Here is a 13,620-nt window from a genome sequence, read left to right as displayed (position 1 = left end):
GGGGAGGGGGGAGGGATTGCATTGGGAGTTATACCTGATGTAAATGACGCGTTGATGGGTGCAGCACAGCAACATGGCGCAAGTATACATATGTAACAAACCTGCACGTTATGCACATGTACCCTACAACTTAAAGTATAATAATAATAAATAAATTTAAATAAAACAAAATAAAATCAAATATTCTGAGTAACGTAGTGAGGGGTATGAATATAAACAAGAGAGGGGTAGTTTATAAACAAGCGAAATGTATTGCTCAAAGTTCTGGAAGCTGGAAAGTCCAAGATCAAGGCTCCAGCAGGCTTGATGTCTGGCGAGGGCTGCTCTCGGTTTCATAGATACGGCACCTTCTATGTATCCTCACATGGTGGATATGTTGCCAGAAAAGTAGTCTTGATCCAGATCCCAAAAGAGGGTTTTTGGATCTTGTGCAGAAACGAATTCAAGGTAAGCCACAGAGTGTGGTGAGAAGAGAAACTACTCAGATACAGGGTAGGGCATCCTCAGAAAACAGGAGGAGGAATGCATGGCCTTTGTTTTATACTCTCCTTATATAGTTGTTTTTTGTTTTTTTTTAATCAACGTAAAAGCTAAGTGAAGTTATGACTATGTGTGAGTGGGCTGACAGCATGAAAAAAATTGTTACTTTGTTGATTTAAAGAAAGTTATCCTTGACATTTTAGTGCATAAGTACATCAAAGAATGACAATAATAATCTTAAAAGCATATATTGTTATGTAATATTCGGACATCTGGACATTCTGCTGTCACAGGAGTTTGCGCTTGTAGTCATTATGAGGCAGCTTCCTTAGCCGTAAACATCTTATGAGCATGGGTTGTGACTGGCAGGGAGAGTGCCTTGCTAGTTTTAAGATGGAGTGGGTTTTAAAATGGTGTCATCCTGTCTCTCCTATTCTATTTCCCTAATAGATGGAAAAAATAGGCTTTCTCAAGCCTATTTTATAAGGGAACTAATCCCTCATCACCTCCCAAAGACCCCACCTCTTAATAATATTACATTTGAGATGAAGTTTCAACATATGCTCATTTTGAGGGAACACATTCAGACCACAGCAGAGATACCAAACAAGTAAGAGGTGGATAATAACAATAACAACATGGGATATCGTATCCCAGGTGTTTCCTGGGTATTGCACATACATTATGTCATTTAACTCACTACAATCCCATGGGGTAGGTACTATTGTCATCCCTATTGTATGGATGAGTATCTAGGGCTTAGAGATAGTGGAGTGCTGGTAAATGTTTAACAGTTGGCTTGGGAAGGGAAGGAGATACTGATTTGTACTGTCTCCCAATTTCCATGGTGTAAAATATCACTATTGTGAGGTGTTAAGTGAGGTATTTGAGTTAGGTGTTGTCCAGTTTTGGCACAGTAAAGGGGTATTTAGATAGGAATGGTGACAAGATTAAGTTTATTACTCACAGATCAGAGAGAGGAAGGCAGCAGAGCCCACAGGGTCAATGGGAAGAGGGGACTTTCCAGGACATGTAACCAGTCAGGGAAAGACAGGGAGGGATCTGTGGGCCGAAGGCTTTATGGGAGTCCAAGGTATTACTTAGGTCGTTTCCTGTGACAGAGTTGGACTGGTTCATTTTCAGGTGGGGTAAGGCTAAGTTTGGGAACTTGGGAGTTACATTCTTTGGTTCACCAGACTTAATGCAGAAGTAAGGTAGTCAAGTGGTTCAAGGTATGGCCTTATCTATCTAGAACATGAAACGGAACTGGGTACAGAGACTGTCTTACAATATGTAGGCCAAAGGTGACAAGCCAGGGACACAACGAGCAGATAGATGCCAAGGTTGCATTAATGTGAAAGAGAGTTATGACAATCACCATAGCTAATTTCAAGCTACCAACATAATGTCACCGAACGTAGGATTGGAAAGAGATGCACAAAATTTGCTCCCATGTGCCAGTTAAAGCCATCTTTAGTATCTGTCTGCTTAGTTAAACAATTTCCTCAAAGCACTTCTCTGCACATTAATGGCAAAGCCGGGCTCAATCCTCGGTCTCACCCTGAAACACCTCTTAATCATTGCACTATAGCACCTCTGTGTTAAGTCACCCAGGATTTAAAACAAATCCACTTTGGAATGCCAGCAGTAGCAAAGAAGGGGAAAGGATGGAGGAGAGAAAACACTCAAAAGACAATGTTTTTAATTTTTTTCAACCCAGCAGTCCTAAAAGCAGAGTTCAAAGATCAATGATCAATTAGTATCTAGCTGACAAAAGAGAATATTGCTTTGCGTTTAGCAGAAAATAATGTAAACTATTCTCTGGGAAGAGATTTCTTAGGGAGAATTAAGTAGCAGTACTAACAGAATTCATTTGGAAGGAACTGAGAAAACTTTCATGTTTAATCCGTAGATTTGCACTTAAAGCTGTGGAGTTGAGCACAGAAGGGTAACAATATAACATCTCTTGAGATTATGGGATTAAAGAATCAGGTTTTTATAGGTATTTCAAAGTCAAACTCATTGGGGGTTGTAGCAGGGGAGTGCTGGGGGGTGACTCCTAAATTCTTCTGTGTCGCCTTCTATGCTCAAACTTGTTGATGGCAGTAAAAGCTCTGGCTTCATTGAGCCATTGGCACATGGTGCTTAATTTGATGTATATGGTGCTCAGTGTGGCACATTGGAAAGAGCTTCGAAATGGATCCTAATCTCAGCTTTGCCATTACTGGACTGGCTGACTTAGGGTATACTACACTGGGCCTGTTTTTGCCATTTGCAATTCAAAAGGGTTGGACTAGATTGGTTTTTAAAGTCTGTTCCAACTCTATAAGGCTTTAATTTTGTGATACTTAAATCGTTTCATGTCCTAAGCAATATGATTCATGTAGAAACTTTGAAGAAGCAAGATTAACTTGGAAACAGAATAACCATAACAGTAAACATTTCTATGGCACTTCTTAGTGCCAGACACTGTTGTAAGTGCTTTACACATGTTAAGTCATGAAATCTTTACAACAATCTTCTGAAGTAGGTAATATTATTAGCTCCATTTTACAGATGAGGAAACTGAAACAAAAAGTAGTTACATAAGCCAACGCATAGGGGATATTCTAATCCTTACTACGTGGATGAGTAAACTAGGGCTCATAGGCAGTAGTGTGCTGCTAGCTTGTGGCAGAGATGGAACAGGTCCTGTGGGCTGGCAGCAGCCCCATGGATGGACTCAGGAGCACATGCCTAGGGGAACCTGGGGAGGCACAGAAATGAGGCCCAGTCCACCCTCATCCTGGGTCATTGTGGGATAAACCATACCACAGTGGAGCAGAGAGCAGCTGTGAACAGCTGGCTTCCAGCCCCTGTCTCCTTCACTGCACTGCACTGCTGGGCTTCCTTGGCTGTGGTAGCCCCAGGTTGGTGAGGTGGTGGGTGTCTGAGGTGGTCTCCTTCCCAGAGTCCTGATGCTGTCAGCATTTTCTTGGTCTGCTCTAACCCACATGCTTACCTCTGTATTGAGAAAGGCCATCTCACTTCCTCTCTTATCGCCTCCCACAATCCCTCAAGGCTAGAAGGGGCAGAAGGGGCAGGTTCTAACCTTTCCCTCCCATTATTTCATATCTTATCCTCAACAACAAGCCTGTGGTCCAGGCATTATGGGTAGAAAAGGGATCTTCCCTATTCATTGGAAGACACTGTGCATTCAGTCTTCTGAGACTGGTTCTGGAACTGATGGGAGATGCGATGGCCATGTAGGTCCCCGCAAGGTCTTATGGGTGTGATGAGTGTGGGGCTTTCACTCCTGTCTTGGCCACTCCTCAGGGTTATGTTTGCGGGGAGTAGCCTGAGGGATGAGGAAACATCTTCCCCTAGACAGAGAGCAGGCTTGCTGTGAAAGAGTTCTCCCTAAACTCAGTGATTCCTTGGCCATGACACAAATCATTCTCATTCTGCTCCAGTCTATTTGGTGAACTTGATGAGGTTTACTGAAATACTTTGGCAGTTGATGTGTAGCATTTATCACTTTTCTTACTGTACGCAGCTTTAATCTGTAGTTGTGGTTGAGCCAGAACATGTACAAAGTCAGGTGGTTAATTATTTCTAGAAAGAACTAGTTGTTTATTGGCTTCCTGGCTCCAGACAATCTGATTCATGATTTAATATGACCTCCTACAGACTAGTTGGAGGAAGATGAAGCACTATGAACTGTGCTTGCTTTTAAAGTTTGCAAGAGTTTTTGTTTATTTGTTTATGCCAGGGGTAGGCACTATTCCTCGAAAAGATTGTTTTAAGGTAGCAAAGTGGACAAAGGTCACGTGTTAGATGCAAGAAGGTATTTGGTAGGCTGACTACACCCACAGTCCCAGTTTTGTGGAATAAGCCACTGTACCAATACAATTATGTAAAACTGCTCTTTACCCTTAAGGAATGGTAAAACTCCCGGCAGACCCATTGATGAGACCACAGAGGATTGTAATAAAAGCCTTCCACTGCTGTGCGACTGAGCCTTTGGGCACATGTGTCATGCAGAAATTGGGGTTGTGTCAAAGTGTGGGTGAAAAGCCCAGGCAAGTACAGGACTTTGGTTGAAGCACTGGAACATGCCAAGTAAGGTATGCAGACTCAAGAGACTAAAGTGAAGTCAAGGGTGAGCTAGATACCACCAGGGACCTAGAATCCCCAGGAATCCTTACTCAATTCCTTTAACAATACAATGACAGGTGCATTTCCTTTCACCAAAGCATATAAAAGTTGGGTCAAAGCAACCACCTTCCAGTGGTGAAAATTGTCAGTATTTGGTAGCTCTTCCTCTACCGAAATTTTATGAAAATGTTTTAAGCAAAGAAAAAGACTGAGACTCAGGCATAGTAAACATTCTGCTGAGCCTTCAATTTTTTGGAACATGGAGATGCTTCCCATAAAATCACATAAAGTCATTAATAGGGTCAGGCGTGGTGGCTCACACCTGGAATCCTAGCACTTTAGGAGGCTGAGGCGGGCAGATCACGAGGTCAGGAGATTGAAACCATCCTGGCTAACATAGTGAAGCCCTGTCTCTACTAAAAATACAAAAATTTAGCTGATGTGGTGGTGGGTGCCTGTAGTCCCAGCTACTCGGGAGGCTGAGGCAGGAGAATGGCATGAACCTGGAGGTGGAGGTTGCAGTGAGCTGAGATTGCACCACTGCACTCCAGCCTGGGTGACAGAGTGAGACTCCATCTCAAAAAAATAAATAAATAAAATAGAAAATAAAGTCATTAATAAAGGAGATTGAATGCATTTTTCTTCAGTCCTTTCTGAATTTGGACAGTCTGAGACCTCATTCCCATCACTAATATGTGTGTCCTTTCTAATATAGTATGTTGAAAAGCATTGTTTCTATTTGGTTTATCTGGAGCCCAAATTTATTTGTTGAATCCACAAATGTTGACTGAGCACCAGTATACTGTGTGCCAGGCATTGTCCCTAGCCCAGGAGATGCTGTAGCAACCAAGACAAATAAGATTTTTACCTTTATTGGGAAGACGAATAATATACAAGAAAACACTTCAAAAACCAATAATTCTGTAGATCATTTTAGGGGGTAGGAAGACAGTAAATGCCAAAACATGATAGAGAATGTTTTGAGGTGGGTGTGCTACTTTAGACAGGGTAAAATGGAAAGGTCTGTGTGCACAGGTGAGATTTAACCTGAGATCTTTATTACAATAAGAAACTGGTCTAGGAAATATGGACAGCGCATTCCATGCAGACGAAATGGCAAACATAAAGGCCCTGTAATGGCCCCAGCTGGGATGTTCCGGGGCAGAGAGAAGCCACTGTGGCTGAAGCGGTGAAACAAGGAGAATAGCAGGCTGGCAAGGCGGTGGTGGGGCAGGTCACATAGGGTGTTGTGGCCCCAGGAAGAAGCTGAGTTGAAAGATTTTCTACATGACAGCCACAAGATCTGGCTACCCAGTGGAAAGTTTTGCTTTGTAAAGAAAATGATATTTGTTTGTGAATGGGCATTGTAATGAGAATATACATGCCATAGTAAACTATGTACGTATTCAGGACAGTAAAGGAAGACAAAGTGTTTTAATATAAAAATGAGGATTACTTAATTGTTTTGAGACAATTACTGTCAGCTACAAGGATCAATAAGACAGGCAGTGCCAGTTTGAGGCTGGATAGGCAGTTATTGGGTAGATGTCCTTGCAGAAGTAGTTTTGGTGTGTAAGACTTTGATGGAAAGGTTGTGGTATTTGCAGAATCTTTTGTGATAGTTCTTGTTATCCGGCATTCATGCACAAAAACCCTGCATGCCTTCATGGCCTTCTCTGGCTCCATTTTGTCAGGGATTTTAACACAAGTGACTCCATTTTTATTTTGACAACTTTCACAATGGAAACTTGTGTGTGAAGGGCTGGCCTTTCCAGTTCAACTTGCAAAGTCCTTCACGCTGGATCTGTGTGCCATCTGCTGACAGGGAGTCTGTGGGAAGATAGTACTTCTTGAAAAGTGCAGCCTCCTGCATGCCCATGGAGTTCTTCAGTTTCATGGTTGCTGCTTTAGGGCCTACTGAGATTTGGGCATTCTCCTTTCTCGTTCTTCTTTTTTTTTTTTTTTTTTGAGACAGTCTTACTCTGTTGCCCAGGCTGGAGTGCAGTGGTGTGATCATAGCTCACTGCAGCCTCCAGCTCCTGGGCCAAGTGATCCTCTCACTTTAGTCTCCCAGTAGCTGGGATTACAGGTATGTGCCACCATGCCTGGCTAATTTTTTTTTTCTTTTTGTGTAGAGACAGTGTCAGAACATGTGTTGCCAAGGCTGGTCTCAAACTCCAGGGCTCAACTGATCCTCGTGCCTCTGCCTCCCAAAGCACTAGGATAACAGGTGTGAACCACCAACCACACCCAATCCTATTCTTTTGAAATAAATAATATGGCAGAGGTTCCGAGCTAGCAATGTTTTAATGAACAGTAAAGAAAAGCAATCTGTGCATTCACAGTCAGAATTCACAATTTTTTAAAGGAAAACATTTCATATTTTGTGTGATGATAATCTTATTTTTATACAAAGGAATGCACATTTGCATTTCTTCCGGTGTGTTGAATTTTGCTCATGTATTGCAGTTTGTAACATTACATACTCAAAGATAAAATTTCCATAAGCTTTCATCTGTAGATTTAGACTGTCCAAAGTGGTTAGGCCTTCATAAACTAAATGTATATAAAAGCTGGTTCATGACTTTGTAAATCGATTTTTCTTCCACTGACTCACATAGGGCCATAGCCCACTATATTCTAGTACTTTGGGATGTAATTTAGCATATATTATTTAGATATGTGGCCTAAACAACACATTGGCGTTACTTCTGCATAAATCTATATATTACTTTAAAATACAGACAAAAGTCTTGCATTCATATAGTCCCCACCTCCCTAGGCTCTCACTTTTACTTCCTCTCCTCCATCCTTCCCTTCCCAAACATGGAGTTGATCTCTCTGGGCAGCATATGTTTGTACTTTTGGTGTACAAGTTTGCCTTGGTGAGTCTTTCCGAAGGATTCTAAGCTCTTTGAGGGCAGGGCTGTATTGGTGCAGCCCCTACCTCCATTCTCTCTCAAACCTCACTCTCCTCTCATGGCTTGCATTGCATTTTGTGCAGTAGATGTGTTCGATTGAATTGAGTGGTGAATATTTTTCGTGTGTGTGTACAATTGAGCAAGCCAATGTAGTGCTTATATTATTTTTTTTTTAATGCATCATGGAGTTAACTGAAAGTAATTCCTTCTAGGCCACTGAATCAGCCAGAGTAAGAGTGGCTGCATTTTGAAGTTGTGGGGATGGTAGTGGTGGAAATTACAGCATGCAAGATTCTCAGGAAGCCTCATCTTTTGAAATTCGCCAAGCTTTTACATAATCCACACTCTCCCTGAAAGTGACTCTCTGTTTCTGTGCAAGAAAGCATTTTTGCAAGTATTTTGTATTTTCATGTTTTATTTTGTTTTTCCTTGGCAACTGCAGGCAGTACTGAATGCTCTGGGTTTTCTCCCCATTGGATTTGGGTGTGAGTGAATTTATACTTTTACTGTTTTGTAAATCATTGCCTAGGCTTTAACAGAGGCACTTTTGTAGGCAGGGGTGGTATGTGCTTAGCATCTCATGCAGAACATACCAGACATGTAATCACTTCTTTGCTGCAGTGGATATAACTCAGCAATATTCACTTTCCTCCACCCTAGCTGGAACTGCAGAACCTTTCTGCGTATTACATAGAAGGCTTTTTAGTTCATTTTATTTGAATACTAAAGTAGTATTGCCAGATAAAATACATTTCACCCAGTTGGATCTGAATTTCAGATAAACAATGAATAATACATTAGTATAAATAGTCTCCAAATATTACATGGGAAATACTGAAATACTAAAAAAGTATTTATCATTTATCTGAAATGCAAACTCAACTGGGCATTCTGTGTTTTTATTTGGTAAATCTGGCAGCCCTAATTAAAATCACAGTTGCAGTCAGCACTGCTGGCTGATATTCTCCCTCAGTAAATGGGAAGAAAATGTTTGATGGAACATGCTGGGTTGAAACTGTCTTTAGCAGGAACAATTTCAGAGCAAACACACTACAGCTACTTTTTAAAAAGGCAGTTGAAGGCCATTTTTTGCTGTTACTGCTCTTGTGAATGTAGAGATTCCCTGCTGCTGGCTGCAGGGTATGCCCAGGTAAACTCAAGGGAACGACTGTGTGGGAAAGGCATTGTGTGGAACTGGAAAGGGTGAACTGCAGGGAATGGTAGAGAAAGAAGGAGGATTGGGAAGTGCTCATCTTTGAAGCTGGCTATGTAGAGTCAATCTCAGATGTCAGAAAGATGAAAATTCAGGCTGGAACTGTGAACAGCACAGGCCTAAATACAACTGCATGATAACACCCACACATGGTGAAGGGAGCAGTTAGGCCATCAGATATGGCATTGCCGCTACAGGCAGCCAGTTCTCTTGGAAAGGAGTGTCACAGCAAGATGTTACAGCAAGTTACATGTGTACAGATGTACAGCAAGTGTTACAGCAAGATGCTGTAACATTGTGGATAGAATGTTTTCTAACTCCTGAGTGGCAGGGCTTTCCTATTAAGTGGGCAAGCCAGCAGGAGACAAACAGCAGGAGTGATAGATGCAAGGATAAAGATTGTCCTTATTGATGGGAGACATCCAAGGTAAATTCTGGTTGGAAACAAGAACTAGCTGGGTGACCTTGGGCCCATACATTTACTAATCGGTGCTTGGGTTTCCTCATCTACAGAATAGGTTGGTCAGAACGGTGGGCTCTTGCGAGTCTCATTTCATTATACAACTGGAAACTGCTCCAGATTGGAACAGCACTTCTTCACCATCAGTTCAGTTACCTACTTTAATCATAAGAAAGAGCAGAATGACAAGTTTGGGGAAAAAAGGGGAGGGGGGTAAGATTTGTTATTCCCTGCATAATTCTCAACATTTCTCATCTTCCAGCATCAGAAGCTCATTCTCAGTGGCTGAAGGATGTGTGGATGACATTCAGGGAATTTGGTAAACATGAATGAATTGATGCTGAGGGAAAAGAAAAGATGTACCTATGGTGGTTTTGGTGTTTACAAGGTGTCCATAGATAATATTGTTTCAGATGGAAGATACTTGTGACACAGTATGCATATTTCCCTATGTTTCTGAATTTTATGGACACCTTGTATAACTACTTGATTTCATGTATATATATGTGTGTGTGTGTATACAGATATATTTTTATATATTTATATTTATATAAATAATTTCTTGTCCAGAGACAGAAAAATATAATTAGAGAGACATAGAAAGAGAGGAGGCACATATGGCAGAAATGTTAGTGAATGTCAAAATAGTCAATGAAGGTATAGCTTTAGGTTTTCCAGAGGTGTATTCAGGTAACTACTACTTACAAGGTCATAAAATTGAATTTGTATGCAAAATCAGCCTTTAAATCAATGAGCTAAAATAAATGACTGCAATATTAAGGACAAGTATAGAGAAAGATGACTTTACATGAATTCAAATAATTTATGGAAAATAGCTAGTATTAATAAAATGTTCTCCTTTCCAATAATAGACACTAAAGGAATAATTTTTGTTGTTTTTGTGGTTCATTTTGGAACTTTATATCTTATTTGAAAAGCATTTCTAATCCCTACACCAACATCTAGGCAACGTTGTAGGGATCATTGGGTCCCATTCCTCTCAGCTACATCTGCATGGAGTGAGTCACAGTGCTCAACCTAGAATCAGTTAAGGCTCTGCTAATTCTCCTTGTTTATTAGCTAAAACCTTGCTGCTTTTCATGAAAACTAAGTTTGATGAGATAATTTGCCAGATCAGGATTATTTGAAATTTGGCCTTTCATTGAGTTGTGTTTTATATGTGATACTGTAATGTAGAGGGCAGGATAAATGTGCAAAACGTGATCCTTGCTCTCAGTGACCTTGCCGTCTAGATACTGGAGGACACAGGTGACACTAGTCCGAGGACTGAAGTTTTAGTTCCAGAGATGAAATTGGAAACAGGTTGTTTATCCTCTCCTTTCCCTCCCTCCCTGGCTACCTCCTTCCTTCCTTCCTTCCCTCCTTCCCTCCTTCCCTCCTTCCTTCCTTCCCTCCCTCCCTCCTTCCTTTCTTCCCTCTTTCTTCTCCTTCCTTCCTTTCTTCCCTCTCTCCTTTTCTCCTTCTTTCCCTCCTTCCTTCCTTTTCTTTCTTTTTTTTTTGAAGCAGGATTTCACTCTGTCATGCAGGCTGGAGTGTAGTGGCGTGATCTCAACTCACTATAACCTTCATTTCCTGGGCTCAAGCTATCCTCCCACTTCAGCCTCCTGAGTATCTGGGACTACAAGTATGCACCACCGAGCCTGGGTAATTTTCATAGTTTTTGTAGAGACGGGGTTTTGCAATGTTGCCCAGGCTGGTCTCAAATTCCTGGACTCAAGGGATCCACCCACCCCAGCCTCACAAACTGCTGGGATTACAGGCATGAGCCATCACGCCTGGCCAGGTTCTTTTTTCTCTAAAAGAGTGGACCTTTATGCTACCCCACAAAGAATGAGTAAAACCCAGCAAGTTTCAATGCCATAATTCTAGGCTTTTCAGACAGAGCATAGTAGAGTATTCGCAAAGAAGGGAAGGTATTCTATGGTGTGTCTGTACCACCATGGCACACATTTACCTATGTAACAATCCTGCATGTTCTGCACTTGTGTCGCAGAACTAAAAGCAAAACAAAACAAAACAAAACAAAACAAAAAAAGGAAGAAGAAGAAGGAAAGGGAGAAGGAGTTGTTCTAATAACTTGAGAGTTCCAAGCATTAGCAGTGGGACCCAGTGCACATCCTGTTGCCTTGAGCTACTCTGAAGAGAAAGCAGAGAGCCCTGTCTATTTGCAGGGTCAGTGGTGCAGTCCTGGCTAAAATCAAGAGAAACCAGGTTTCAAGGCCTGGGTGGCCCCAGCATAATAGCACACCTGCCTATAAAAATACAAGGCAGGAAGTCAGATTCACTCTTACATTTCAAACATAACATTAGGGCCTAAATTTAAGCTACTATTGTTTTCCAGTTGCAAACTTTTTTTACTTATTTATTTTTTAGAACAGTATTTATTTATTTATTTTAATTAATTAATTAATTAATTTAAATTTTATTTTAAGTTCCAGGGTGCATGTGCAGGATGCACATAGGTTTGTTACATAGGTAAATGTGTGCAATGGTGCTTTGCTGCACCTATCAACCCGTCACCTAGGTATTAATCCCAGAATGCATTAGCTATTTTTCTTGATGATCTCCCTCTTGCCACCTCCCCACTCCCACAGGGCCCAGTATGTGTTGTTCCTCACCCTGTGTCCATGTGTTCTATTTTTCAGCTTCCACTTATAAGTGAGAACATGTGGTGTTTGGTTTTCTGTTCCTGTGCTAGTTTGCTGAGGATAATGGCTTCTGGCTCCATCCATGACCCTGCAAAGGACATGATCTCATTCCTTTTTATGACTGCATAGTATTCCAGGGTGTATATGTGCCACATTTCTTTATCCAGTCTATCATTGATGAGTATTTAGGTTGGTTCTATGTCTTTGCTATTGTGAGTAGTGCTGCAATGAACATATGCGTGCATGCATCTTTATAATAGAATGATTTATATTCCTTTGGGTATATACCCAGTAATGAGATTGCTGGGTCAAATGGTATTCCTGGTTCTAGGTCTTTGAGGAATTGCCACACTGTCTTTCACAATGGTTGAACTAATATACATTCCCACCGACAGTGTAAAAGCATTCCTATTTCTCCACAGGCTCTCCAGCAACTGTTGTTTCTTGATCTTTTAATAATTGTTATTCTGACTGGCATGAGTTGATATCTCATTGTGGTTTTGATTTGCATTTCTCTAATGATCAGTGATGTTGAGCTTTTTTTCATGTGTTTGTTGGCCCCATGAATGTTTTCTTTTCAGAAGTGTCTGTTCATATGCTTTCCCTACTTTTTAATGGGGTTGTTTTTTTGCTTGTAAATTTGTTTAAGTTCCTTGTAGACTCTGGATATTAGACTTTTGTCAGATGGATAGATTGCAAAAATTTTCTCCCATTCTGTATGTTGTCTGTTTGTTCTGATGATAGTTTCTTTTGCTGTACAGAAGTTCTTTAGTTTAATTCGGTCCCATTTGTCAATTTTTGGTTTTGCTACAATCGTTTTTGACGTTTTCATCCTAAAATCTTTGAATGTGGCTATGTCCTGAATGGCATTACCTAGATTTTCTTCTAGGGTTTTTATAGTTTTGGGCTTTATATCTAAGTCTTAAATCCATCTTGAGTTAATTTTTGTATAAGGTATGAGGAAGGGGTCTAGTTTCAATATCCTGCATATGGCTAGCCAGTTTTCCCAGCACCATTTATTAAATAGGGAATCCTTTCCCCATTGCTTGTTTTTGTCAGGTTTGTTGATCAGATGGTTGTCTGTGTGCAGTTTTATTTTTCAGTTCTCTACTCTGTTCTGTTGGTCTAGGCATCTGTTTTTGTAGCAGTACCATGCTGTTTTGGCTACAGTAGCCTTGTAGTGTAGTTTGAAGTTGGGTAGCATGATGCCTCCAGCTTTTGTTCTTTTTGCTTAGGATTGTCTTGGCTATATGGGCTCTTTTATGGTTCCATATGAATTTTAAAATAGTTTTTTCTGATTCTGTGAAGGATGCCAATGGTAGTTCAGTTGGAATAACATTGAATCTATAAATTACTTTAGGCAGTATGGTCATTTTCACAATATTGATTCTTCCTATCCTTGAGCCTGGGATGTTTTTCTATTTGTGTCCTCCCTGATTTCCTTGAGCAGTGGTTTGTAGTTCTCCTTGAACAGGTCCTTCATTTCCCTTGTTAGCTGTATTCCCAAGTATATTATTCTTTTTTTTTTTCTTTTTTTTTTTGAGATGAAGTCTCGCTCTGTTGCCCAGGCTGGAGTGCAGTGGCACAATCTCGGCTCACTGAGACCTCCGCCTCCCAGGTTCAAGCGATTTTCCAGTCTCAGCCTCCCAAGTAGCTGGGACTACAGGTGCATGCCTCCATCCCTGGCAAATTTTGTGTTTTTTTGTATTTTTAGTAGAGATGGGGTTTCACCATGTTCCA

This window comes from Mandrillus leucophaeus, unplaced genomic scaffold (assembly GCF_000951045.1).
Source record: "Mandrillus leucophaeus isolate KB7577 unplaced genomic scaffold, Mleu.le_1.0 Scaffold1001, whole genome shotgun sequence".
NCBI classification, from domain to species: domain Eukaryota; kingdom Metazoa; phylum Chordata; class Mammalia; order Primates; family Cercopithecidae; genus Mandrillus; species Mandrillus leucophaeus.
The sequence above is the reverse complement of the archived record's forward strand: the minus strand, read 5'-3'. Positions refer to the sequence as shown.